The sequence below is a fragment of the Ambystoma mexicanum genome, chromosome 2p (genome assembly GCF_040938575.1).
Source record: "Ambystoma mexicanum isolate Mex_15411 chromosome 2p, UKY_AmexF1_1, whole genome shotgun sequence".
NCBI lineage: Eukaryota > Metazoa > Chordata > Amphibia > Caudata > Ambystomatidae > Ambystoma > Ambystoma mexicanum.
In genome coordinates, this window is record NC_090923.1 from 1,094,161,229 (window position 1) to 1,094,188,765 (window position 27,537).

Genomic DNA, 27,537 nt, shown 5'->3' on the forward strand with positions numbered 1-27,537 from the left:
CCTGAGCTTGATTGACCATGTTGGGCTTGTGTATATGAAACACCAGACTATTATTTCAAGCACTTATTCTATTTTTATTTTATCACCTGGATCCTGGACTGGACTCTTTTTTTAAAATTTGGTTGAGGGGTGACTGATTTTGTGTCTTGCAACAATTTGTTATGTTACTTGACTTTATTTGTTTTTCTGGTTCATCAGTACATTTCTTCTTGATTATTTTTCTTTGTTCTTTTGCTTCTCTTTTGTATCCTGCCTTTGTTTATCATCGTCTTGACTATCGTACCAGCTCATTTTTTGTAAAGCGTCTTGGTGTAGGCACTTTAGAAGTAATACAATACAATACTTACACCATGCCTAATTTTCAAGTATTTCTATGGCGGAGAGGAGGAGCGGAACTTAACTTACGTTTCTGCCGTTCCCTTCCTCTCCCCCATCCAATGCTCCAGCACCGAAATGGACAAAAGTCTTGTCAAAACCCCCCGAGGCTGGGCTGCACACATCTTCTGGCAGGGGAATGTTTAATATAAATTGAATGTTACTATACAATTATGTTTTACAAAAATAGTTCGAGTATTTTATATGCATTTGAATGTGTACTAAGACCCTTCTCCTTGTCTTGTAAAGGCCAGTGTGTCAGTGCTAATAATTTGTAAAGTTGACAAGATTGTCTTGTGTGAGCTCTTTAAAATACCATTCACGTGAGGAATGTACCCTGAGAACATATCAAAATAAGGTAATACACATTTTATTTATCAAATAATTATTTGCATTGTTTTCTTTTTTATATGATTGGTTTTCACATACATGAATCTATTCAACTTCCTCATCAGACGAATTCAAAATGGCAATTTCTTGATCGGCGTCTTCTGGAGGGATCTTGTGCTTCAGCAATCTGTCTAAGTTCTTGAAGTCAAACTGGGCCCTCATGAGATTGAGCTCAATGCATTTTGCGAGTCCCATGGCATGGTCGGGTAAGGCTGGTGGTTCACATCTAATAAACTGCAAAGACACATATCGCATTAAAGCTCAGTTTTCACTGAATATGTTTTAATGCATACATTACTCCTTGTTCCATCCCATGATAAAGTGTTAGTTTGCCTCAAAATTTTTAGATTAAAATTCAATGGAAATTACAAAGAGAAATTGCAATGCATGGTATAGACCTTACATCGCAGAACATTTCACGCAAAATACCATTTCATCGAAGTTTTAAAACACATTTCACCAAAAACATAGATGGAAGTTGGGCTTCAGTATTAATTAAGTAGGGGGAATTGTGGGGGGCACTGCACGGGTTTCCCCCATATTTATTTTCAGCTAAATGTGTTTAAAAAAATACAGATGAAATGGGATCCACAGTAATATTTTTGATGAAATCACATAGATCCACAACGTACATTGGGCCAAATAAAAAATGTGTTGGTATTAGCCGTGCTAATTCTACCAAACTCATTAAAAGTGACAACCCTTATAAAACGTGGCAAATCCGTCTTATGGTTATTTCCCATTAAGGAGTCCAATCAGACTCCATTGTGGATTTTCTCCAGTCTTAATTCCTACATTCTTCTAGAGGACACTCCTTCATTCATATGATGATGGATTTCCTCGAATATTTGTTTAAATTCTTAATGTGATGGAGCAATAAAAATAAAGGTGAGGTAATTACCACTTTTTTTACTGCTACCACCATACTCGTGATGAGGTCCAATGTCATATTCTTGACAAGCTTCTCTGTCTGTGTGAGAAGAAGCCATCAGTGAACCTGTAGCAACTGCCATAATTAGTTCAATGTTTACTTTTTCCCTGGGGAAATTACTGTGTTGCGCCCTTTTGTCCATAACTGGTTTAGACAATGTGTCCCTAGGAGCCTTGCCAGGGAGACATTTGCACACTTCACCTAGTTGTTAATGTGCTTGATCTTTGCTCCATATAAGACAATCATATCCATTCTTGATGCTTGTTTCCTTCGTTTGTTATTGAAGCAGGTAAAACAAATATATAAACCTCAGCAAGAGTTAACTAGATTAACAACACATACATAACTGGTAAAAGGTCTTCGGTTTTGTCATATATGGTCACATAGCTTTCCGAAGAACTTACATTGAATGAAAATTATTTATTATCTTTTCCACCCCAGTCACAGATCTGCTCTTTATTATTTTAACATTTTCAAAAACAGTCACAGCCTCTTTGCCTCGCTCTTGTCCTCATCACTAGTCCTCTTTCTCTGCCCTCCTAAACATTACCCCTGTTTGTACTGGCAGAGGCAAGATCATGGGTGCTTCTTCTGGGAAGCTCTTCAAATGTTTTGGAACTTTCCATGGCTAAGAACATCCCATATGGCCATCCCCAACCCCAAAAACCTTAATTCCTTGACATTTCCTCTCAACTTGTGAACCCTTTGTGCCAACCAGTGACAGCCAGCCACACAATATTACTAGTTCCCTGTGTGGTGCAAAACCTACTTTGACTCTGGATCCACCTTTGCTCTTATATTAGGAATATATCCCACATAAACATTATTGGGTATCTATTCATGGCAAGAATCACAAGGACCACCTCGTCTACTGATATCCCTGCCTGCTGCAACATCACACTTTACTTGGTCTCCAGCCCTGTCTTTGCTCATACATGATGAATGTATAATACATTTGATGATAGAGATTTCTGGTACGTTGACGACATGCCCACCAAGTGTATTAATTTCCTTGCTTGCTGCCAACCTTTGCACTCTTTTTAGTATCTAGACCCATCTTTGCTCTTATATAAGGTACTTTAAAATATATAAATTGTCAAATAAACATTCTTCCTCACAAGGCACAGGTATGGGGTACGCAGGAATGGAGCTCTACAAACCCCACTCACTGCACATCAAACACGTCCCACAGCCTTACTTGTACCTTTATGTAGAAGCTGCTGCTAAGCCTATACTGGCCATTAATGCTCTCCCTTCAAATTATAGGATTGGGCCACAGGCAAGTCTTGGAATAATGGGGAAGGCATTCAACTTTTGGGATATTGCCAGTTCCATTGCTGATAATGCAGTGGTAGTGGGAAACAATGGTGTTGAGGGGCAAATGAATGTGTCATTCATTACGTCAGCCCCTCCCCTGTCTCGATGCTATAGAAATGGACAGTGCACATCGCTTATATCACCCGCCTCCTCTACACTGCCATATCGCAGATGTGAGAGACGATACTCACTAAGGTAACCCTACCAACCTCATCTTGGATCAAACAATGAAGAGGTACATTTGCAAACTATGGTACACATGAACATGTTGAAACCAAAGACTCAGATGACGTCACCATTGAAACTGACACAGATAGACGCATTAGACACGAAGCAAATACACATCCTGCATGAAGCTACATGAACACTAGGTCAAATTGCACTTAGACATGAAGAATATGCTTGCATTCACTAGGCTAGCAAACACATGATCCATATATACGCTGAAATACAAGAGGTAGAAGAATAAACATAAAGCTTGCTTAACTCAGAAATGCAGCAAGAATGAGTGACTATTTTAGACAAGATAGACTGTGCAGCCACGTTCGAGTGAGTGGGAGACATCAAAAAACTTTGAAGCTGCAGGGGGACCTGGCTTGCTGAAGTGACAGAACATTCAGACCTGAGCAGCCCAGACAATAATCGTGCAGCCGGTGCCAAGGTTATCATGCACAGGGAAGGGTTGGATTGGCACCCAAAAGAACAGATGATGACCGCTTCCCAGGCATGAGACACGCTTCTCTTAGATTAAGCAAAGAAACAAATAATGCTGGAAGGTCAGATTCCCATTAACTAAGGCTTAATATTGGGAAGAAAGTAGCTTGAACAAGTCTCTAGAGGCTAGTAAGGAACAATACATCTGCATTAATATGGGCTAAAATCCTAGTAAATGCTGAGCAGAATAATTCCGAATGTGGTTTCCACACGCGTGACCTACAGTCAGAGAATAACGACTATTCATCAGATACGGGGACAAACAGGCTGAGGCCTTCGTTCCCATCTAGTTCTCGTGACAAAAGATACAAGATAACGCAAAGTTAAAAGCTAAACGTCCTGGCTTCTGTCCTAGAGAACGAGAAATGGTATCCTTATTGGGAAAAATAGCCGATTGGTGCTGTTCCCACCAGCCCATATTGTTGCTCATTTGCTGATAACCTTCCAAATTACCAAGGCTGAGAAAGACAACACTAACCAATCCCTTCCCACGAATAACGCTATCCTATAACTGTTCCATCAGCCAATAGTATCGTATTTCGTTTACCTGTCTTCACCTGTATCCATTTGTTAGGTGGTGTCAGGCAGAGCCACCAGATAGAGTGCAGCCATTGAGCGTGCTAACCCCTACAGAACATATATCTAGTTGATCCCCTTAACCATCGCTCCACATCAATAGGTTTTCTAGGATGAAAAGTTAATTGTGATGCAAGTCTTGTTTTTAAACCATTGTCAAGCCTAAAAATATTCAAGAACTTGGAAGTTGTCTTGATGTCCACAGCTGTCCCTGTTTTATATGGGTTTTGTTAAATAAAATAGGTGTTTGGAAATTTCTTTTGACCCCTCCGTTTTTTGAGGTGCGGGATTTTCTCTGGCCTGTCCTCTCTGCTTACCCAGGGGGTTTCCACCCCATCTTAACATATGGTAGCAGAGGACGGTTGGCCAATGCCCTTCGAATGATATTGTTTTTTCCAACCGCCAGCCTGCGTACTAATGAGTGAATAGTGAGGACCGGATAACCAATCACGCATGAATTGAGATGGTCGCCAGGAGCCCCCTTGGTGAAAATCCTGCTGCCCATTCCCTGCGGGACGTCCCACAGGCTACAGTGGCCGATGGTGGGAGGAGCGATATCTAAAGCTTCGGATGATCCACGGATGTGAGTATGAGAGCATCAATTTGACAAACAAAGGTGGGAGGGATTTGTTTGTGTATTGTGGGGATTTGTTTGTATATGTTTGGGGGAAAGGTGACAAAGAGTTTATCTATGTCCACATGTGGCATTTCCCAGGGCTCTAACCTCTCACCCTGGCTCTTTAATGTCTACCTCACCCGCTTGCTCACCTCATCTCCACCTTCTCCCCTCACTTCCAGTGTAACGCAGATGACACTCAACTCTTTTTCAAACTTCCCTATGATGCTCCCCTTTCTGACTCTACCATTCCCGACTGCTTTTCTGCTATCCAGTCCTGGTGTGCCTCCAATGATCTCTGCCTCAATGCTAGCAAAACTGAGATCCTTCCTATTCGGATTCTCACTCCATCTTTCCTCCCTTCATTCTGGCCACCCACTATGGGCTCTGGCCCTCCTCGTGCATCTGAAGCCAGAAACCTTGGAGTCATCTTCGACTCCTCTCTCTCTTCCCTCCCTAACAACTTGGACATTGGCAAGAAGGCACATTTTCAACTCCACCTCCTCAGAGGTATCCTTCCGTTCCTTACTTTTCGCCAGAAGCTCAGCATTTCCAGAGCTCAAGTACTCTCTGGGCTTGACTGCTGCCTCTTCCTTAATCTACCTTCTTCCTCCCTCCACCCCCGCCCCTGGCTTGTCCAGAATAGGGCTGCAAGACATATTCTTGGCCTCAAGCCCAGGGACTGTATCTCTCCAGCCTTAGAATCCCTCTACTGGCTCCCAGTTGCTGCTAGGATCAAATTCAACTCCCTCTGTATCATCCATAAGGCTGCCTGGGGCTGTGGACCAGTCTCTCTACAACTTGCCCTCACCAGATACTCCCCTTCCAGATCCTTAGGCTCCTCTGGCTCCAACTCTCTGCGTGTCAGACACTTTTCTAAGCAGCGAGCAGGTAGCAGAACATTCTCCTTGGCTGGCTCCCTCCTCTGGAACAGCCTCCCCCCTCCTCTCCCTCTTTAGCCAGATCTCCTCAAATTCTGGAAGCACCTCAAGACTTTCCTCTTCACCTCCTCCTTCCCCCTCTTACTACCATGCTAATACCCCACATTCCCTGAGATTGGTGGCCTACGAACTTATGTGTCCTCCTGGTTCCCGGCCTTCCTCCCAATCACCCCCAGACTTCCGCACCATCTAGCACTCGCCATCTGGCACCCCCTGGCTTGTGTCTCACAGGCCTGCAGGTGATCACTCTGCACAAAGTGATCCCAGCCAGAGACTTATTGCTGCACTTTACTGACTCCTCAGCACTTCCCACTATGTAATCCCTAGTACTTACCCCATTCCCTGTCCCTCTCTCTCTCTCCCTGCACTTGCACGCTCTGAATGCTCACAAGGCCTAGTAGGACCACCCATTTTCCTGTCAGCTGTTTATTATCTTTTCCTTTGTTCCTATGCCTCCCCCCCCCCACACTGTGGGTGCATTGAAACATAATGGGCCTCATTACAAGGTAGGAGGTAGCCATGGTGCTATTACCACCATGTCTACCCCCTTACCGCATTCCGGGTCCGGGTTCTCGAAATAGGGACTTACCGGGTCATTCCAACCTTGGAGCACCCGGTAAGTCCCCATTCTGAGAACCATTCCCCATTCCCGTTTGAGCCCCCATAGGGCTCAATGGGAATGGGGATGGAGCTAATAACGGGCTCGCTAATAGGATAGCTAATAGTAGCTAATAATACAAATGCAGCCAGCACAATAAGCACTGATGCACACATAACAGCCACCAATACAACCACAGCAAGCTTGCTTGTAGGTACAACAGATGCAGATGCAACCGCAAGCACCGACACAACAGAATACCACAGCCACACAGAACCCAGCTACCGGAGGCACAGGCCTCCACACCCAGAATAGGGAATGTGACTGCGGCAGGAGGGAACCCCTTAACTGGGATAGGGATGAGCCTATACTGACAATGGAACAGACTGACATGATGGGCCTCATTATGACCCTGGCGTTAAGTGGCAAACGATGCTGGTAAAGGATTACAGGCATTGTTTACCACTCCGGCCGATAATAACTGAACAATGCGCTATTAACGTCACCGTAATTAACGGTGCCGCTAAAACCTCCCATGCCGTAAATACGGGCCTGGCGCAAAGTGGGGAACATCACGAGTCGGGCGGACATGCACTTAATGCCATTGTGAAGGGCGTAAAGTACCTTATCGCCATGGTGCTAACACCGCCATCGCGGACCAACCGTAAACGGCCATATGCAGTGTTCCCAACTGCCACATGTGCACACAATCAGCACAGGTGGAGGCCATACAGACTGGGCAGCACAAAAGGAGCACACCCCACCCCTTCCCACACCCAGTCACACTCCACAATGACCCCAAAACTACTAGCAATGCTGGGGCTGGAGGACCTGATTGCAGTGGAAGTGCAACAACAACAACAACAACAACAAGAACAACAACAACAGGCAGCACAGAGGAGACGCAGGAGGAGAAGGAGGGCAAGGCAGGGCCAGCATGCCCTACCAGCACAGCCAGTGGCACCACGCAGGCAGCCCCCAATCCCACGCATCAGAGCCAGTCCATTCAACCTAACCGCTGAGCACACCCACACCCTGTACCGTCTGGACCAGGACACCATCATCACCATTGGGGACATGATACATGACCACAAAATGCAAGATGCAAGCAGCCCTACCATGTAAATGAAGCTGTGTCATAACCATTCCACAGCCATCTGCATATGCACTGTACCAAATCAGATCGCACCACCCTCATCATGAAAGGACAGTCCACCATTACTGCGTACAAAGGAGTCACATGAGGGTCAAAAACATCAATACACCACTACACTGACACAGAGGCCCAACTGAATTGTATGACACCTTTTGTTGTGCGTAGTGAGATCATCATGAGGCTGACATCAATGGTGCCAGGATGAAAGGATACAAATCACTGGACATCTTCAACATCACAGAAACAACCACTGTGGACTAACACAGTGCATGGACACTCACAAAGAACTTGACCCCCCTGCGCCCACAATAAGTGCATCTGACGGAATGTGCCCCTGCCCACTGACGCTGAACTGCAATCACCTGACAATGAGGATGAGGAGGTTGGGGATGGGGCAGCACCTCAGGGACATTTGATGCACAGGAGGGACGTGCCATGCGTCAGACTCTGATCAACCAATGTTTCTAGCAGACATGGCCGGGGGTGGGTTACATGGAGATGGCACTCGGGCCACAGGGTGTGTCCGGGACATGGACACTGTAGACTGTTAACCAATTAAGCACACTTACGCAATAAGCAATGTCCACACATGGGATTTCTGATTAACCATTAAGTGTATTGAATAGGCAAAACAAAGTCAACAGGCCCACCACTCCATACACCCACTCCGCCCTCCTGCCTCCACCCTCTGCTCCCCAGCACACCCACTTCCCCCTCCCCCCTCTACTCCCCAACACACCGACTCCCCCCTACCCCCTCTACTCCCCAACACACCCACTCCCCCTCCCCCTCTACAACCCAACACATGGTGTGCAGTACTGTGCACCAGTGGACCACATGGCACCAGTACACAAGGCTGTGCCTACTGGCATCCCCCTCTCCCAGCACCTGGTGCACCCCTGTCTGATCGCTGCAGGTTCCTGCCCGACCTGCGCACGGGGCTGGTCATGGTGGAACTGGCAGCCGAGGATGTACTCGGTTGCTCGGATGGACGCATGCCCCGCATTGCTTGCACCAAGTCGACAGTACGTGCCGCACTGCGGCCAGTTCAGTGCATATGTCCTTTGAACTGGACTCAATTGCTGACCTCAGGGAAGCAGCACAATCACGCATATCCTCCCTAGCACTACCACATTCTGTGATATGCTGTGTCAACAGGCCAGTGAGTTGTTGTTGGCGCCTTATAATGTCCTGCATCCCCTCTTGGGTGTTTGGGGCTGTGGTTGATGGTTGAGGGGTGTCCAAAATACTGTTTTCCTCCTGCACAGGTGTGGTTGGGCTGGGAGTAGCCGGCCACGAGTTTGCCGGAGATAGCCCGTGTATGCTGTTGTCGGGCAGGCTGCATGGGGACAGGTGGGGGGAATGCAGGGGGCCAGTGGGGGGAGTGTCAACATGCAGCACATCCCCTTCCTCGTCATCCGAGATTGCTGCTGTGGCAGCTGTTTCTCCAATGGTGCTGCTTGCAGCCAATGCAGTTCCTTCGGCGGCCAACACTTGGCTGATGCTGGCTGTTGTTGGTGCCAAAGTTGTGGACGTGGAGCACATTGGTGCTGTGGCCTGTGGTGTGCTCTTGGCCATTTCCTGTTTTAGGGGTTTCCTTATGGCTCTTGAAGTGGAGGACCGGTGTTTTCCCTCTTCGGCCTGGCCTTCTTAGCTGAGGTTGCACTGGTGTCATCATCGGCGCTGTCTGATTGTGTGCCTGTGGGGGACCAAAGGAGGGAGAGGGTTAGTGATGGGTCTACGGGCATTGAGCATGCATTGTGGTGGCTACATTGATATGGATTGGTGGATGATTCACATTGGAGGGAGTGACATACAGGTTGTCTCACTCTTGGGTGGGTGATGCATGGAGGCATGTGGGTAGCTACAGAAATGGGGTGCATTATGCATGTGGACAAGGTGATGCTCTGCACTGGCTGTAGGCGGTCTTGTGCTAATGTGTCTGGTGGACCCTGGTATGCATCATTGCACTTCCCATTCATCTGGACATCATCGTGGTGGTATTGGCATAGTTAGATTTGAGACACATACCTGCATCGACTGATGACGGGGCTCCTCTCTCCATGTCCCCAACTCCCTCTATGGACTCCATGCCTATGGTGGAGGCACATATCTCCTCCCATGGTTGGAGTTTTAGGGGCGACTCAGCACCTCCACCTGTCGCCATCCCAAGATTCCTGTTTGCCGCCATTATGCTCCTCACGCGGAGACGTAGATCGTCCCACCGCTTGCAGCATTGTTTTGGGGCGCGGGGTGTTGTGCCGACAGCACTGACCCTCTGGGCGACCATAGCCCAAATCTGCTTTTTCCGCAGCAGCGCCGGTCGGGTCATCTCTGTTGCAAACACGACATCTGCATGTTCCTGGAGGGTTTCTGCCAACATGGTCAGCTCCTCTCTTGAGAAGCGCTCCTGGCGCAGCCGTTCTCCGCTTTTCTTAACAACTTTTGGCATCCAGATATCAGAGGGGTGGTGGTTGAGGTGTGTGGGAGTTCTGTGGGTCAGATGTCTCCTGGTTACAGAGGATGGCAATGGATTGTGTTTTTAAAGATGGCCGCCGTGCTCTTTCCCATTCCTGTGCGATGATGCTACTTCCGGATCCGCTTATTTACGGTCACCGCTAGTAGCGGTCCCCGCTATTTGCTGTTACCGCTAATGCCGATAGCTAGGATGCCGGAGGTGCTATTTGCACTGCATACAATGCCGGGAAGTGGGATTTTTAGCCCTTTAGCGGCATGGCGGTGATTTCATTAACGGCATGGCACAATTCTCTTGCCCGCGAACTCGTAATGGGATGCTTTTAGCGGTCTCTTGCCAGCACAGACACGGTAATTGCGCCATGCCGGTAATGACCAATACTTAACGCCAGGGTCATAATGAGGCCCGATGTGTTCAATCCTATCCGTTACACCCAACCCACAAGAGGAGCCATGAGTCAGAGTGACCACAGGTGACAAAACATTCTACTTTCTCATAGATACGGAGGCGACCAGTTCCTGTGTTAAGGAAGAGAGATACCCAATGTCAGGCGTTGCCATGATCCACAATGTTTTTCTGGAGCTGCAACCTTGGTTCCATTTACCAATGAGTTACCCACTACTGTGGGAAAACATGACCTCTCCATGCAATTATTATATTCCCTCTAGACACCAGTCAACATAATAGGAAGGGACATGATGAGTAAACTGAACATGACCATCTTATTTACCGACTAGGGGATGGTGTGCTCCACTCCAGCGATTCACTACATGAATGCATGAGAACTCGTATTAGCATTCTGTAGCCAGATAGCACAAAGGGGCATGCCGATGGATCCTGAAGTATATAGAGTGAATCTCCTATTAGCATGGTTTCCGGGGATACAGGGAAAAACATGAGGCTACCTGTAGAGATCTTATTTAAGCCAGAGGTTCCCATGGATGAGGAGGAAGGACACACATTCCCATTAGAATTGGAAGTGGTTATAGTGAGGGAAGAGAGAGTAATTCTTCATTGTTCAAATGATGAGGGAAAAGCATGGCTGACAGTGATTGCCCTAGACGAGGGGCACAGACTGACTCATTGACTGGACAGATGAAGAGTTGTTTCGAGAAGATGACTCAGATGATGAACTGCTATCTTTCATAAGCATTACTTATTGGGTAAAAATTGAGAACACGGAAGTACCACAGAGAATGACCCTGTTAAAAAAGACATAATTTCTTCAAGATGATTTGGCACAGGTACCAAGTGTACTGTGGACCAGCAGTCCCTATGATGTTGGCCTATTGAAGGGAGTAGGGGTAGTTAAGATCAAATCTTGCCAAGAGTGAAAAATTATCCCATGTCCATAGAAGCAGATGAGAGTACATTTGTGCCAATTTCCATGTTAATGCAAAAGGGAATCTTAGTCCCATCAGACTCCCTGTGTAACACGGCTGTGCACCCAGTGAAAAAAGCGATGGGAGGGAATGTGGAGATTTATTCAGGATTTATGCCTGCTAAACAATATTGTTGAGGCAGAATTCCCATTAGTTCCAAACCCAGCCATGATACTATGCAATATCCCACCCCAGGCCAAACATTTCATAGTGATCGATCTAAAGAATGCGCTTCTTCTCAATTCCCCTCCACGAAGGTCCACAAGACTTGACCTTGTTTGTATATAGAAATAAAAAGTGGAAACATACAAGGTTACCCGAACGGTACTGTGAGTCCCCTTCTATATTCAACAGGGTCCTCCAAATGGACTTAGGGAATGTGCACCTTGACAGTACAGTAATTCGATATGTGGACGGCATTCTGGTGTGCAGCGAGACAGGAGAGCAGTGCAGGAAAGACTCAATACAGTTGATGACAGTTTTGGAAAACACGGGATACAAAGTCGACAAGGCAAAATTATAATATTGCCAGGAAAAGGTTTTGAATATTAGACAGTTGATATCACAAGAGGGCAGGAAGGTGACTCATGAAAGGGCAGAAGGAACCATGAAAACACCACCGCCAAAGAAAGTGAGAGAGATGCAGCAATTCCTGTGCCTTTGAAACTACTGCTCAGGGTGGGTCTTTGATTACAGCACATATGTCAAGCAACGTCTAAAAGGACTCAAGGAAGCGCAGAGAGATGACAGAGAGATGACAGAGAGATGACAGTAAAATAGCCTGGACAGGTAAAATGATAGACGCATTTGACGAATTGAAAAGAGCAATATGCACAGCACCCGTTCTAGGGATCCTTGAATACAGTGCTGAATTGTACCTGTTCTTATAATCGGATGGTGTGGTAATGACAGCAAAGCTCACACAGAAGACTACTTTGGGAACAGGCCAGAAATCTGCGATTTTTTCTTTTGGGACCTGTGGCATCATAATCCTGCATTTAAATCTACATGAGGAGCCTGACTTTAGAACTCTGTTGGGTCAACTTTGTTTGTTTTCATTTGCAGTCTTGTTGCTTTGCCTTTCTAAGATGGCCGCATTCATCGTAAGCACCGGACTACTTTTGTCTGGTGTTGCAGGTGGCCTAGGATTGGCCGAGTCCTTCCTTATCTGGGCCTATCAGGCTTGGCCGATTCTCCTCACAAGTCCCTCTCCAAAGGGCCCTTGTCTGCTCCCTGTCCGCTATCTGGATGGCATGGGGGGGGCCCCCTTCCGGTTGTCCTTTATGAGACCTGATACTGCACGCGCCAATACCTTCTGAACTCATGTGACTTTACAGTTCCTTGTGGGTTAATCGCAACTTTACCTCAAACTCATCTAACTTTGCTCCCCCTTTTTCTTCTGCATTATGTTTCTGCTCTTGAATTGTGCTGCGCCAGTGCCATGCCACTGTTTTTCATCTGCCTTGCCACTTTTCTGAAACGTGCTGTGCCAGTGCCACTGGTTTTCATCTGCGTTGCCACTTTTCTGAATTGTGCTGCACCAGTGCCACTGTTTTTCATCTGCCTTGCCACTTTTCTAATTGTGCTGCGCCAGTGCCACTGTTTTTCATCTGCCTTGCCACCTTTCTGAATTGTACAGCACCCAGTGACCACTGTGCTTTCCCTGATGTAATCTCCCACCCTGGCTCCTCTGTCTCCTGCACCCCCACCCTTCTGTGTCCCCTCCTCTCTTCCCTCACTTCCCACTCTCTCCCTCTCTCTCCTCCCCCCTCCACTTCAGTATGGTGCTCTCTGTCTCTCCTATCTTTTCCAACTGTTTCTCTATCGACTATCCTACCCTTCTCACTAGGTCTAGTAGGAAGAAGTTCAAAAACGACATCCTGGTCTCAAACCCAGGCCTCCCTATTGCTGATACCTACACCATCGCTTCCTCCAGACAGACCCTCACTGACATTCTCTTTGTCGTTCCTTTACCAGACCTATGGACTCACATGGTCTCTCTGCTCTCACCTTACTCCTCCTCTCCCATTAATGGTGGCACCCGGTGGGAGGCACTCCTTGCCTCCTTCCACTCCTCTAAAGTCATCATTAATGTTTACAGGAATGGCACTGTCTTGGTCCAAAGTTCTCAGGCCAACCTCATCCTCCTTGACAGACGTTTCCCATGCTTTATCAATTTCCTTTCTGCTCCCGCTATACCTTCTCGCCCTTCTTTCGGCTTCCTTGGCCCCACCCTCCGCTACTCCTCAGGCACACTCCTCCTCCTCCTTGGCTACCCTACCTTCTCCGCCCTACTTCCTCTGCCCTCCCTCGGGCTGCCCCTACACCTATGCAGGGAGCCCCTCTGATTTTTACCCCTCCCCAAAAGTGTTTCAAGGACAGCAACCTTCTCCACCTCGCCACTCTTAAATCTTAACTCTCGCTCTGCTGTCAAACACTCCACTGACATCTGAAGAACATGATCTTGATGTCCTTGGTCTCACTGAGACATGGTTCACGGCCAGCCCTGTCATGAGTTTTGACACTCTCCTCTCTGATGGCTACAAGACCTTCACTGCGCACAGAGCCAACTGCATCGGTGGGGGCGTAGCCTTGATCTTCCCCGAGTGGATTCCTGCCTCTATCATTCCCATGCAGGCCTACACCTCACTTGAATGAAAGGTCTGCAGGCTTTCTCTTTCTCTTGGCCACTCTCTCGCCATGGCTATTATCTACCGGCCACCTGGTCAGATCACCTCCTTCCTCTCCGAGTGGGCAGACCTCTCCTCCTCCCTCCTGGCCTCGCCCACTCAACTCTTCCTCCTTAGAGATCTCAACATCCACCTGAACGCTTCCTGTCCCTCCTCTGGACTCTTTTATGACCTCTGCAACGCTCTCTCACCTTCTATTCTTCCATCGGGCCCGACTCACTCTGCAGGGCACACTCTGGATGTTCTCATCTCTTCTGACCTCCCCCTCTCTAACCCTCTCACCACTACTCTCTCCTGAAGTGATCACTTTCTCCTTTCCTCCCATCTCTCCCTCTCTACTCCTACAGGCCAAGCCATCTCCAGCACTACCACTTACCTTCTCGGTCATCCGGCCCATGAAGCATGTGTCAGTTGAGGCTTTTGCTGCTACTTTCTCCCCCCCTCGTCCACCTCTGGCTGACTCACACCCTGATACTGCCCTTTTCATTCTCCACTCTGCTTTCTCTGATACTCTCGATGTTCTTGCCCCTGTCATGAGGATCCGCCTGAAGCCCAAAGCCAAGTGCAACTCTTGGTATGACTATGACCTCGCCACCCTGAAACGCAAGTGTAGTGTTGCCGAGAGGAAATGGTAGGTTTCTTGTGTATTCTCTGACAAACTGGCCTGTTGCATGCTCCAAAGATAATACTGGCTCTCTGTCCACACTAAGAAGCGAGCCCACATCCAAGTCTGCATCTCTGCTGCATCTAACAACTCGGCCAAACTCTTTAAAATCTTCAAAGAGTTAGCCAATCCTGCTGTGGTCTCTACTTCTCCTGTCCCCTCCCAGGCCCTCTGCGTGGCCCTGGCTTCTCATTTGATCTCTAAAACCCAGGACATCCGGTCCACCCTTTCGTCCTCTGCTCCCCTTCCTGCTTCACTCTCCACTATCTCCGGCCCCCATTCAGTCGCCTCTCCTCCCTCCTTCTCTTCCTTTACTCTGTTCTCCCCTGACAAGATTTCTAGACAAGTCTGACCTATGAAAGTCTTGTCAAAACAGTTCCTTCTCTGTTCGTCCAAAACCATCAAGGACCATATTGACACCCTCGCTCCTACCCTGGCCAACTTCTGCAATCATTCCTTCGCCACTGGAACCCTCCCCTCCCCTCCCCTCTTAAGCACTCTCTCATGCACCCTCTTCTCAAGAAACCCAATGCCGATCCCTCCCTCCCGGCTAACTACCGCCCAATCTCTATCATTCCTTTCATGGGCAAACTCTTGGAAAAGCTGGCCATCTCCCAGCTTAACCTCCACACCGATTCTGTTGGTTGTCTCCACGACCATCAGTCTGGGTTCAGAGCAGCCAGAAGCACAGAAACTGCTCTCCTGAACATCCGCAAAGACCTGCTCTCCAATCTTGATTTTAATCTCCCCTCTATCCTCATCCTACTTGTTCTCTCTTCTGCCTTTGACATGGTCAGCCATGCCATACTGCTTAACCACTTTCATGATAACCTGGGTATCACTGATCAAGCCCTCGTCTGCCTGACCTCTTTCCTTTCTGACCGACCCTCCTAGGTCCAACTTGGGTCTTTGCTTTCATCTATCTCACTCTCCACCTGCGGTGTTCCCCAGGGGTCTAACCTCTCTCCCTGGCTTTTAATCAATACCTGGCACCCCTCGCCCACCTCATTGCTGCTCTCTGTTCCAACTTTCAGTGCTATGCAGATGACACCCAGCTCGTTTTCAGGCTCCCCTCTGCCAACCCCTCTCCCTCTCTCATCTCTGACTGCATCCAGGAGTGGTGTACCGCCAACAATCTCTGCCTTAATGCCAGTAAGGCAAAGATCCTTCTCATCAACACTCCTGCACCTTCCTTTCCTGTCACTCTCTGGCCGGCCTCCCTTGGCCCTCTCCCTGCTTCCACCTGTGAGGCTAACAACCTCTGGGTCATCTTCGACTCCACGCTTTCCTTTTCTCCACACATCTCCGATGTCTCTAAGGAGTCACACTACCAACTGCACATCCTCAGGGCTATTCTTCCTTTCCTCTCCTTCCCCCAGAAGCTCTCTGTCTCTAGCGCTTTGGTTCTCTCTAGGTTGGATTACTGCAACAGTCGTCTCTTTCTAAATCCGCCTGCCACTACTCTCCGCCCTTTGAAACTTATCCAGAACAGGACTGCAAGACTTGTCCTTGGCCTCAAGTGCAGGAATCGTATCCTTCCAGTCCTGAAATCTCTACATTGGCTGCCAGTGGCTGAAAGGATTACATTCAAGACCCTCTGCATTGTTCACAAGGCCTTCTGGGGCCTGGGTTCTCATTACCTTTAACTCTCCCTCCGAAAATACCTTCCTACTCAAGCTCTTCACTCCTCTACCTCCAACTCCCTCAGGGTCAGTCGCTTCTCCAAGCAATGAGTTGGTGGTAGATCTCTGTCTTTGGCTGGGGCCTCCCTCTGGGACAGCCTCCCTGCCCCTCTGAAGCTCAAGGAGAACCATCTTCGGTTCCTGAAGCACCTCAAGATCTTCCTCTTTGCTTCTGCCTTCTCTTTCCCTCTCCCCTGCTGATCTCTGTATGTTTCTGCACTGTGCTCCTGGCTACCCTAAGTATTCAGGCCCTGATACTAGTCCACCCACCTGCACACCCGTTCTGCCTCCCGGCAACCCTTGCACTTGGGTTTGTATCTGCAACCCTACAGTCCCCTTACCTGCACTTATCTGACCCCCGCTGTCTGCGCTTAATTATTGCACTTGCCACCTTCCGGCCACACTACCTGTTGTTGTTATTTCATCACGTGTTCAGCACTTTCCACTCCTCCTCTTCCCCTGACACTCTGGCACTTTCGCCCTTCCCTCTCACATGCACTTGCATGTTCTCAATGTCACTGGGCCCAGTACGATAATTGGTTTTTTCCCTCCCTTGTACCCCTCCCTTGCCTCGCTGCGCCCTGAAACACTTGTGTTTGGGCGCAATATCAATAAACTATCATATCATATCATATCATATCATATCATAAGCCATTTGCATGTTACAGTGGGATCCAAGATCCATTGATGAGAGGTCATTATGGGCTGAAAAGTAACACTGTACGTGGAGCATGCCCTGTTCGCCATTCTTGAGAAGCCCAAAAGCACAATGACCACACAGAAAGCATCTGAGTATGAAGTGATCATTTCTAACCCCCAGCTATTAAAATAATCAGATGCAGAGTAGTGAAACCAGCAACATTTATAGCAGAGCCAATAGAGGAAGGTGACAAAGTGCACGACTGCACTAAGTACACACACTACCATGACGATATACCCCATGTTAGAGAAAATGCCCTCGGGGGGGGAATCCTCTTTATTGATGTGTCCTTGTCAATTGACCAGAATTTTGGGGAAGAGACACTGGAACCGCAGTGGTAAAATTGAGGCTGAATGGAAACCTTGAGGAAGTGGCGAGTGCGAGACTGTCTTTACATTTTTCAGCACAAGCAGCAGAATTAGTAGCGCTCATTGTAGCTTTAGAAACACATGAGGACGGGGCTATCACAGTGTCCTCCGCCTACGTGACATCAACAGTAATTGCAGGACTGCCACATTGGAAAAGGCGGGTCTTCCGACGCCCTGATGGCAGGCCATTGCAGAACAAGTCCCTATTAAACAGGCTTATCGACACACTACAACTCCCATCGGCCATTGCCATGGTGAATTGTGCAGCTCACACTAGGAGGGAGACATAATTTGCTGCGGCAACATAGCCACCGACACAGAGGCCAAAAGAGCAGCATGCTTTCCTGAGATATCTGCATTTGACACACCACGTAAAAAGTACACACGAGCGCATAACATTTTATTGAAAGAAGGCTTTAACTCCTTGTCCATCACACAGATAATTGAACTGCAGGGATGTGCACCATCAGAAGAGCAGGAGTTGTAGAAAAGGAGGGGGGTGCTCAGTATCCCCCACAAATGCAATGTGGCGAGAAGACAGCACCAGTAAACCGGTTATGCCCCTTGCATTACTAAAAGTAGCATTAGAACAGCTACACCATCATGCTCACACAACACAACAGAGTCTTGCGGCTCAGATTGCGGAAGACTGGTACACCCCCAATCTGGCAGAGCATGTTGCTGCCTTCATTGTTAATTGTGTTGTGTGCCAAAAATATACAGCAGGGCACACGCTGTGAGTAGTGAGAGGAGCAATACCCCACCCTACGGGACCTTTCCAACTTTTGCACATTGATTATGTAGACATGCCTCAAAATTGTAATGACTACAGATACATGCTGGTAGTCGTATGCCCTTTCTATGGATGGATCAAATCCGGTCCATGCACACATCCTGATGCCACCTTTGCTGTAAACTTCCACATATGAGAGGCATTCCCATGATGGGGTGTGTGCAAAGGCCTCCGGTACAACAATGGACCACATTTTGTGAATGAATTGTTTGAGCACATCACAGCCATGCTGGGGATTATGCATACATTCTCCTCTGCTTATCATCCACAAGCAAATGGAATTTGTGAACACCTCAATGGCCTGCTCAAAGAGAGAATTACGAAACTGAAAATGACCCAGAAGAAAGGATGGCTACATTGCCTACTGTTAGGCAGAAACCTGTGCAGTTCCCTTGGGGAACACTGCAAAAGATTTAAGACTACAGGTAGAGCAGTAAACCCCTTTGGTAGCAGTCTGCACCACCCAGATTTACCTGGTAGCTGTGGCTGAGCAGTCAGACTTCTCTCAAGAAGAGTTAGGCAGTATGTAAAGTATACACAATATGTACCAAAACACAATAGCACAAGCAAACACTGACCAGAGCTTGGTTTCAAAAGTATATAGTTATTTATTTAAAATACACATAAGTTAAAAACACTCTAGCAAAAATATAGTAAAAGCACTTCAACACAGTTATACTGAAAGTAAATTCAATCCTTTCTCCTATCTAGACAACTCTAGGTTAACACCACTTAATTAAAACAGAGGTGAGTGCTTAACGTTAGATGACACTCTAGTAGTTTCCAAGAAAGGGAGAGAAAAAGCAGAAATAGGTTAGACACACCACTCTAAGGTCCAGAACACTTGCAATAGGCTTAAAGAAGAATAAAGTCACAGGTGAGCAAAAGTCACTAGGCAGGGCCCACTCTTAGAGTAGCCGGAGCGAAAATGTGCCCAAGATCACACTGTTAGTTAGAGATTCAAAGTCTTGCAAAGAGTCAAAAAGAGTTTAGAGTGGCTCAGAAAGTTTAGCCAAAGTGTCCCAGGCACTCCCAGGTTCGAAAGCCGGGGACTAAATCTACCCCGTACAGTCGGTAGCAAGGGAAGCCAGGCGGAACACAGTACCTTAAGCGGAAAGGATCCTCCAGCGGGGGCAGTTGTTCCAGGCAGCGACAGCAAGGCTCGACGTCGGTCAGGGGAGAAGAATATCTCGCTGAAGAGCAGAAGAGAAAGGTCGTAGCACTGCCCGGGAAGAAACCAGCCGCGGAGTCCTCCGGTTAAAGGGTTGGTACCGACTTTCGCGGTATGGGGGTAAAGTGTGGTATTCCGGATGCCGGGGTGCTTGGCACAGGCAAGGCGGCCACGAGATACCTCAAAAGGACGGAAAGAAGGCGAAAACTGGTTGTCCCCACCAGTCAAGGGAAGGAGCCACTCCGTTAAGAGTTCTCCTCGGTCGTCGGGAAAAAGTGGTGAGACGGTTCAGCAGGGCTCCACCGGGTGGTGTCGTCGAAGCAGGTCGGCTCAGCTCTTCCCTCGTCGGATTCTTGGTCCTGTGGCGACTTCTGAAGTCCCAGTCCCCAAAGCCCTGCTTTTATGCAGCAAACCCCCATTCACCCAGCCTAGCTGTCACTCAAACATGCTAAGTGGTGAGCCGGGCGGCTCACCACTTGGGCCAATCAGGACGGAGTGCGACTTGAGTTACCAAGGTAACTCAGTCCAGGGTGCCTAAATCCCCCTCCACCCCTCCTAAGTACCCCAGACAGAGTGGCACCACTTTGGAGGGCTTCTGTGGAGAAGCCCGCCAAAAGTGGAACAAAGGGCTCCACTTTGGGTCAGAGTTACAGAGGCGAACACCAACGCCATTTTAGAATCAAGTTTTGGCAAAAAGTCCCAACCGGAGTTATAAAAATAAATATATAAACCGGCGGTATGTTTAAGGCTACCGTAAATAAATAAATAAATGTGTTAGCCTAAAACAATGGGAAATCCCATAGGGAAATATTCGCGGTCGAATATAAAAAGTAGTTTCCACTGCCACCAGCCAAAACTCGATCAGGGGGGACGGAGACGTGCCCCCTCGACTAACAGACCCTGGGGCAATCGAATTGCCCCAGCCAGTACGTCCACAATATGATGGTTTGTACTGGTTCTGTTCAGGATTCAAGACTAGCAAAGTCTTTGGTGACTTTACATGCCCTGGGAGACAGTAGTCAGCCCCAGGGTATGGAGTCTATGTTGGGGAGTCCCTAGGACACCCCTGGGTCACGGCACAGAGGGTGCTGTGTGACCCACATCACAAAAATACATGAGGCCCTATGGAGTAAAAGACCCCATAGCCCATTCAACACAAGGTTTAACCAAGAAAACACACTTCAACATGTCCAAGAGTGAGGGTAAAAGAGTCTCACTCTTGGCAGGAGAAAAAAATTAAACCCCAGAAATCCAGCAAAGCTGCTGGGGGACTCACTAGGTAGGGAAATTCAGCCTAACCAGAGAATTCTCCCTAACACTCGCCCCCCCCAGACTAAGGGACAGGAGGATTTAATCCACTCCTGGATGAACCTCATACCTCTAGTCGATGATATACATCCTAGAGAGTCCATCAGCATTTTGATGGTGACACCTTGACCTATGTTCAATGGAGAACTCAAAGGTTTTCTTTTGCAAGCTAACGGACCTACAGACCCTTTGAGGAACATCAGTCTTTTTGTTATAGGGGATCTGGTTGACCAGTCCCTCAGAAGTTGGTACAACTTCTGAACCTATGTTAGGCTTTTTGAAGGGGTCCTTATAAAGGATTCCCTTAGGTCTAGAGGGGCCTCCAAGGTTCCTCACCACCTCTCTTGTGGGAGCAGGTTGGGTCTTAGGCCTCTTGGTTGGAGGGGTTGGGGTTAGGCAATGTACCTGCTTCCCCTTCCTCTTAGATCTACCTTTACCTATTTTAGGAGTTTCCCCCCTAATATTAGGATTGGAGTTGGGGTCTTCAGTAGAAGGTCCAACAGTCCGAAGGTTTTTGGCCTTAGACTTTTCTTTTCTGGTTTTCCACCAGCACTGAGAATTACCAGTTCTCTCAGGTCCAGATAGGGGCCTAGTTGGTCTATCCACCTCTTCCTCAGAAGCAGGGGGGGTCAGAGACTCGGAAACTAGGGGAACAAGGGTGGAGCTTGGTTGGGGCTCCCATGTTCCTAGCATACTATCCTGAAATGTGCCTGGGTTAGAGGTCAACTTACTAACACCAGGGCTTGTAGTGGGGTTCTCAGTAGAGGGTCCCACAGGCTTAGAAGGGTCCTTCAAGGTAGCCTGTCTAGCCAATTTGGTTAAGTTCTGCTTCTCCATACTGGGAGGCCTGGGGGTATGTGACACTACTCCTAGAGTTCTTAGGTCATTCCCCAACAGGACCTTCCCAGGTACCTCAGTCTGAACACTGACAGGGATCCTCACTGTCATGTTGTTACACTGAATGAGGGCTGGTAGAATAGGAACCATTTGGACAGGGCCTCCAGACATTTTAGTGGGACCTTTGGGTGCTTTGGCCACATCCTCAGGTTGAAAGAAGCTTTCATCCACTACTGTTCTGCTGGCCCCAGTGTCTCTCCTGGCAGGAGTATCCTGGCCATTGACAAGAACACTGTCCACATAATACACCTTAGAGTTAACAGGTAGGGAGTTATACACAACCCTATTCTGGGGACTAACCAGACCCATAGGCTCTAAGTTTACAGTTGCTTGAAGACCCAAGGGTTCTTCAGCAAAGAGTTCAAAGTGGGCACTAGCCATCTGTGCTTCATCCTCAGGAGTGAAGGCTAAGGAGACTGTGCTGATCCCTGCAGGTTTACCCTTGCACTTGGGATCTCCTTTGATATGATCAGTACCCTGACAGACATAGCATTGTCCAAATGCTCTCTGGAAGGGTGGCTTGTTCTGACCTCCTTCTGGCTTGTGGCCAGAAGGTACAGTAGCCTGACTAGGTTTCCCATGGGGCTTACCCTGGTTATTTTGTGGTTTGGGGCCCTCTTTGGGATAGGAATTATTAGAATTCTCTTTGGAGTCTTTTTTAGGCTGTTTCTCCCCATCCTTCTTCTGAGTTACCCCAGAATCCTTGTGAGTGGCCCTGTTGGCAACCCACAAGTCAGCAGCCTTAGCTAGTTTCCGGGAATCTAATTCCCTGGAATCAGCCAAGTGTTGTCTGAGCTCAGGAGAGCAGGCATCATAAATAGTCTCCAACATAAACAAATTCTTCATACCTTCATAAGTGTTCACCTTGTAACCCTTAATCCATCCCTCTAAGTTTTTCAAACATTCACTCACCCAGGTAGCCCAAGGGGTACCATCATGCTTTTTGAGGCTCCTAAACCTCTTAAGATACTGGGAAGGGGTCTTCCCAAACCTAGCTATCAAAGCTAGTTTCACACATTCATAGTCCTTCCTATCCTCCTCCCCCATCTCCATTACCACATCAGTTGCAACAGGGGGAAGCCTAGAGAACAACCAGGTGAGTAAGTCATTTCCTGTGATGTTCTGGAGCCCATGATTATATTCAAACAGAGACAACCAATCCAACACATCCAACTTAGGCTCATACATACCAACCAATTCTTTAGGCATCCGGGGTCTTTTAGGACTGGAACTTCTAGAGGAGCCAGAGAGAGAAACATTCTCAACAGATAATTTCTTCATTTCTAAGTCATACTTGAGCTCCATTTCCCTTAGCCTTAGTTCTTTGTCAGTTTGAGCATTAAGTTTCTTATACTCCAATTCTAGCTTCATTTTCTCCAGTTCAAAGTACTGAGGACTAAATGTGGGACCTGGTAAAGGTCCAGTAGGCACAGCAGGTAGAGCAGGCAGAGGCCTAGGGGGGACAGTTACAACAGCCTCACCCTCCTCTTCTGACTCTTCCTCAGAAACATCAACATTTTGCTCCATGTTAACTTCAATACTGTCATCTACAGTTGCTGGAGTGGTAGGCTCCTCTGAACCATCACCCAGACTTTGGTTAGCTAACAATCTTTCAATCAGCTCCATTTTCTTGCCCTTAGTCAGGAGATCCTTATGTTTACAGAGCACTCTTAAACAATCAGCAGTTTTGGCTGCAAGGGACTCTTGACTATAGCTTTCTATAACTGACATGTTAGAGGTTTTACTTTTTCAGTGCTAAGCTTTGTGGTTAGTTGCACTAAGGTATCTAAAGCACAATAAAATGTATACTCAATACAAATCCCACCGCTGTACACCAGTGTTAGGCAGAAACCTGTGCAGTTCCCTTGGGGAACACTGCAAAAGATTTAAGACTACAGGTAGAGCAGTAAACCCCTTTGGTAGCAGTCTGCACCACCCAGATTTACCTGGTAGCTGTGGCTGAGCAGTCAGACTTCTCTCAAGAAGAGTTAGGCAGTATGTAAAGTATACACAATATGTACCAAAACACAATAGCACAAGCAAACACTGACCAGAGCTTGGTTTCAAAAGTATATAGTTATTTATTTAAAATACACATAAGTTAAAAACACTCTAGCAAAAATATAGTAAAAGCACTTCAACACAGTTATACTGAAAGTAAATTCAATCCTTTCTCCTATCTAGACAACTCTAGGTTAACACCACTTAATTAAAACAGAGGTGAGTGCTTAACGTTAGATGACACTCTAGTAGTTTCCAAGAAAGGGAGAGAAAAAGCAGAAATAGGTTAGACACACCACTCTAAGGTCCAGAACACTTGCAATAGGCTTAAAGAAGAATAAAGTCACAGGTGAGCAAAAGTCACTAGGCAGGGCCCACTCTTAGAGTAGCCGGAGCGAAAATGTGCCCAAGATCACACTGTTAGTTAGAGATTCAAAGTCTTGCAAAGAGTCAAAAAGAGTTTAGAGTGGCTCAGAAAGTTTAGCCAAAGTGTCCCAGGCACTCCCAGGTTCGAAAGCCGGGGACTAAATCTACCCCGTACAGTCGGTAGCAAGGGAAGCCAGGCGGAACACAGTACCTTAAGCGGAAAGGATCCTCCAGCGGGGGCAGTTGTTCCAGGCAGCGACAGCAAGGCTCGACGTCGGTCAGGGGAGAAGAATATCTCGCTGAAGAGCAGAAGAGAAAGGTCGTAGCACTGCCCGGGAAGAAACCAGCCGCGGAGTCCTCCGGTTAAAGGGTTGGTACCGACTTTCGCGGTATGGGGGTAAAGTGTGGTATTCCGGATGCCGGGGTGCTTGGCACAGGCAAGGCGGCCACGAGATACCTCAAAAGGACGGAAAGAAGGCGAAAACTGGTTGTCCCCACCAGTCAAGGGAAGGAGCCACTCCGTTAAGAGTTCTCCTCGGTCGTCGGGAAAAAGTGGTGAGACGGTTCAGCAGGGCTCCACCGGGTGGTGTCGTCGAAGCAGGTCGGCTCAGCTCTTCCCTCGTCGGATTCTTGGTCCTGTGGCGACTTCTGAAGTCCCAGTCCCCAAAGCCCTGCTTTTATGCAGCAAACCCCCATTCACCCAGCCTAGCTGTCACTCAAACATGCTAAGTGGTGAGCCGGGCGGCTCACCACTTGGGCCAATCAGGACGGAGTGCGACTTGAGTTACCAAGGTAACTCAGTCCAGGGTGCCTAAATCCCCCTCCACCCCTCCTAAGTACCCCAGACAGAGTGGCACCACTTTGGAGGGCTTCTGTGGAGAAGCCCGCCAAAAGTGGAACAAAGGGCTCCACTTTGGGTCAGAGTTACAGAGGCGAACACCAACGCCATTTTAGAATCAAGTTTTGGCAAAAAGTCCCAACCGGAGTTATAAAAATAAATATATAAACCGGCGGTATGTTTAAGGCTACCGTAAATAAATAAATAAATGTGTTAGCCTAAAACAATGGGAAATCCCATAGGGAAATATTCGCGGTCGAATATAAAAAGTAGTTTCCACTGCCACCAGCCAAAACTCGATCAGGGGGGACGGAGACGTGCCCCCTCGACTAACAGACCCTGGGGCAATCGAATTGCCCCAGCCAGTACGTCCACAATATGATGGTTTGTACTGGTTCTGTTCAGGATTCAAGACTAGCAAAGTCTTTGGTGACTTTACATGCCCTGGGAGACAGTAGTCAGCCCCAGGGTATGGAGTCTATGTTGGGGAGTCCCTAGGACACCCCTGGGTCACGGCACAGAGGGTGCTGTGTGACCCACATCACAAAAATACATGAGGCCCTATGGAGTAAAAGACCCCATAGCCCATTCAACACAAGGTTTAACCAAGAAAACACACTTCAACATGTCCAAGAGTGAGGGTAAAAGAGTCTCACTCTTGGCAGGAGAAAAAAATTAAACCCCAGAAATCCAGCAAAGCTGCTGGGGGACTCACTAGGTAGGGAAATTCAGCCTAACCAGAGAATTCTCCCTAACACCTACCCTTAGCCCTATTTGCATTATGCAATCATCCTGACTGAGTTCATCACTTGACTCCTCATGAGCTGGTGATGGGATGCCATATCCATATACCCCTTGATCCTCCCACTAGAGCGCTAACTGATGCCCATAGTGCTGCTGTAATTTTTGGATCGGAGATGCCGGAGTATTTGGCGGTGATGACGGCTAGTGTCTCTTTTATATCTCAAAAGCTTTGAGCACGGCAGGGGAGGTCAAAGAATAATGAAGATGATCAACAATTAGACACATAAACTCTGTTCCAATCCCCCACCCTCTACCCTGGGGACACTGTATACATAAACAACTTCACACAGTCTTGGCACAAGCCGAGGTTCGATGGTCCCTTCATCGTGGAAGATATCACTCCTACTGCCATCAAAGTTCAAGGCAGGAGAGCCTGGCTACAATTCAGCAGCATGAAACCCTGCAAAGCTGAGTCCCCCACTGCCTCCAGTACCAGAAGTTGATGCTGAAAAAAAAGGACTAACAAAGCCCCAAACTCAGTCCATTACAAGGAGCAGACAATAACCCACAGAGAATTTGTAAAAGCACACTGTCCTTTTTTACACAAATAGTCTGCACCAACAAACATTTGCCCCAAACAACGTTTTACCTGCAGCGAAAGAAGGAAACACACTTTTGACAAAGAAAGAAACAACTATTAAATGTTACCTCTCCAGATATTTCTCTATGCTAGTCTCTCCTTTGTAGTGAACAGTTACAGTGTGTTTAACAAAAGTAGAGTACCGATTCTTGCTTTATTATTTAATCCAAAGACACAATTTATTTTTGCAAGAAACTTGCTGGCAACAATAATACCATTTTCCATGTAAGTATTCACTCTTTGGACATTGACGTGAAAGTACCAACAAAAAATGAATCCTTTCAGTTTTTCTAAATACAGGCTTCAACTTCAAGGGCAATGCAATATGCATGTACCTTTGCCACATATGGAATCATCAGCAAAAATGATTGTGGCAATATTTTTTGCTTTCTGCTGTCCCACCTCTTTTCCCTCCCTGCATTACAAAAGGTGGTTCCCTAAAATGTACCCGAACCAGCATATGCTAATATTACCCCTATTCCCCTGTTGAACAAAGCTATGACCCAGTCCTTCTCTATTGCTAGATAACACACAAAAAGAATCAAGAGAAACGCTGACACTAATTTCTAACAGATAAATGCATACATGGCTGATTCGCCCCACGTAACCAATATTATGTGGTACAAGCACATGACCCTGGTGGGTAGAGAAATATCAAGGGAGACCTGCTATGTGTGCTCTCTCGTTCCCTATGCCTTGGGCGCTTCCAGGACATTTGTAGCCCCTGAAATACCAGCAACAAGGTCACAGTGCCTATGCATTTGGCGCTCTGCACAACTAGGGGATAATTCTAAGGGAAATGGGCTACTTAGAGATGGATGTCTAAGAAAACATTCCCTTTTCAGGATAGATACATAAAGACAAAGTCAATGATAGATTACTATTGCAGCAAAAATGTAATTGTGCAATATTTATTGGACAGCTCACATAGAGGAGAAGCCAGAATAATAGATCAAAAGCAATTTCAGTGCCCACCTAATGGGAAGAGAGAGATAGGGTGAATGACTGGGTGTTGGGAAAAGCCCCAACTACTGGTATATGGACATGTATTTACATAAAAGGGTGGGTCAAAGGGCTGATAAGGTGCAAAACACAAGTACTCCTGACAGTACCAGTAGAGGTGGTGCAAAAAGAAAATGAGTGTCTTAAGGACTGGGCGGAGTAGTCCAAGTTGCTCACTTGGGTGGAGATGAAGCAGGTCTT

At 47.5% G+C, this 27,537-nt stretch overlaps 1 long non-coding RNA gene across 1 annotated transcript in view; it reads right to left on the reverse strand.

Annotated features, from left to right (window-relative positions):
- Positions 1 to 729: 729 nt before the first annotated feature.
- The window catches only part of LOC138566005 (uncharacterized), a 55,816-nt gene continuing 29,008 nt past the window's right edge, over positions 730 to 27,537 (reverse strand). The window contains exon 2 of the long non-coding RNA XR_011301774.1: positions 730 to 999. This is a non-coding gene — a long non-coding RNA (uncharacterized lncRNA). The remainder of the gene's footprint in view (positions 1,000 to 27,537) is intronic.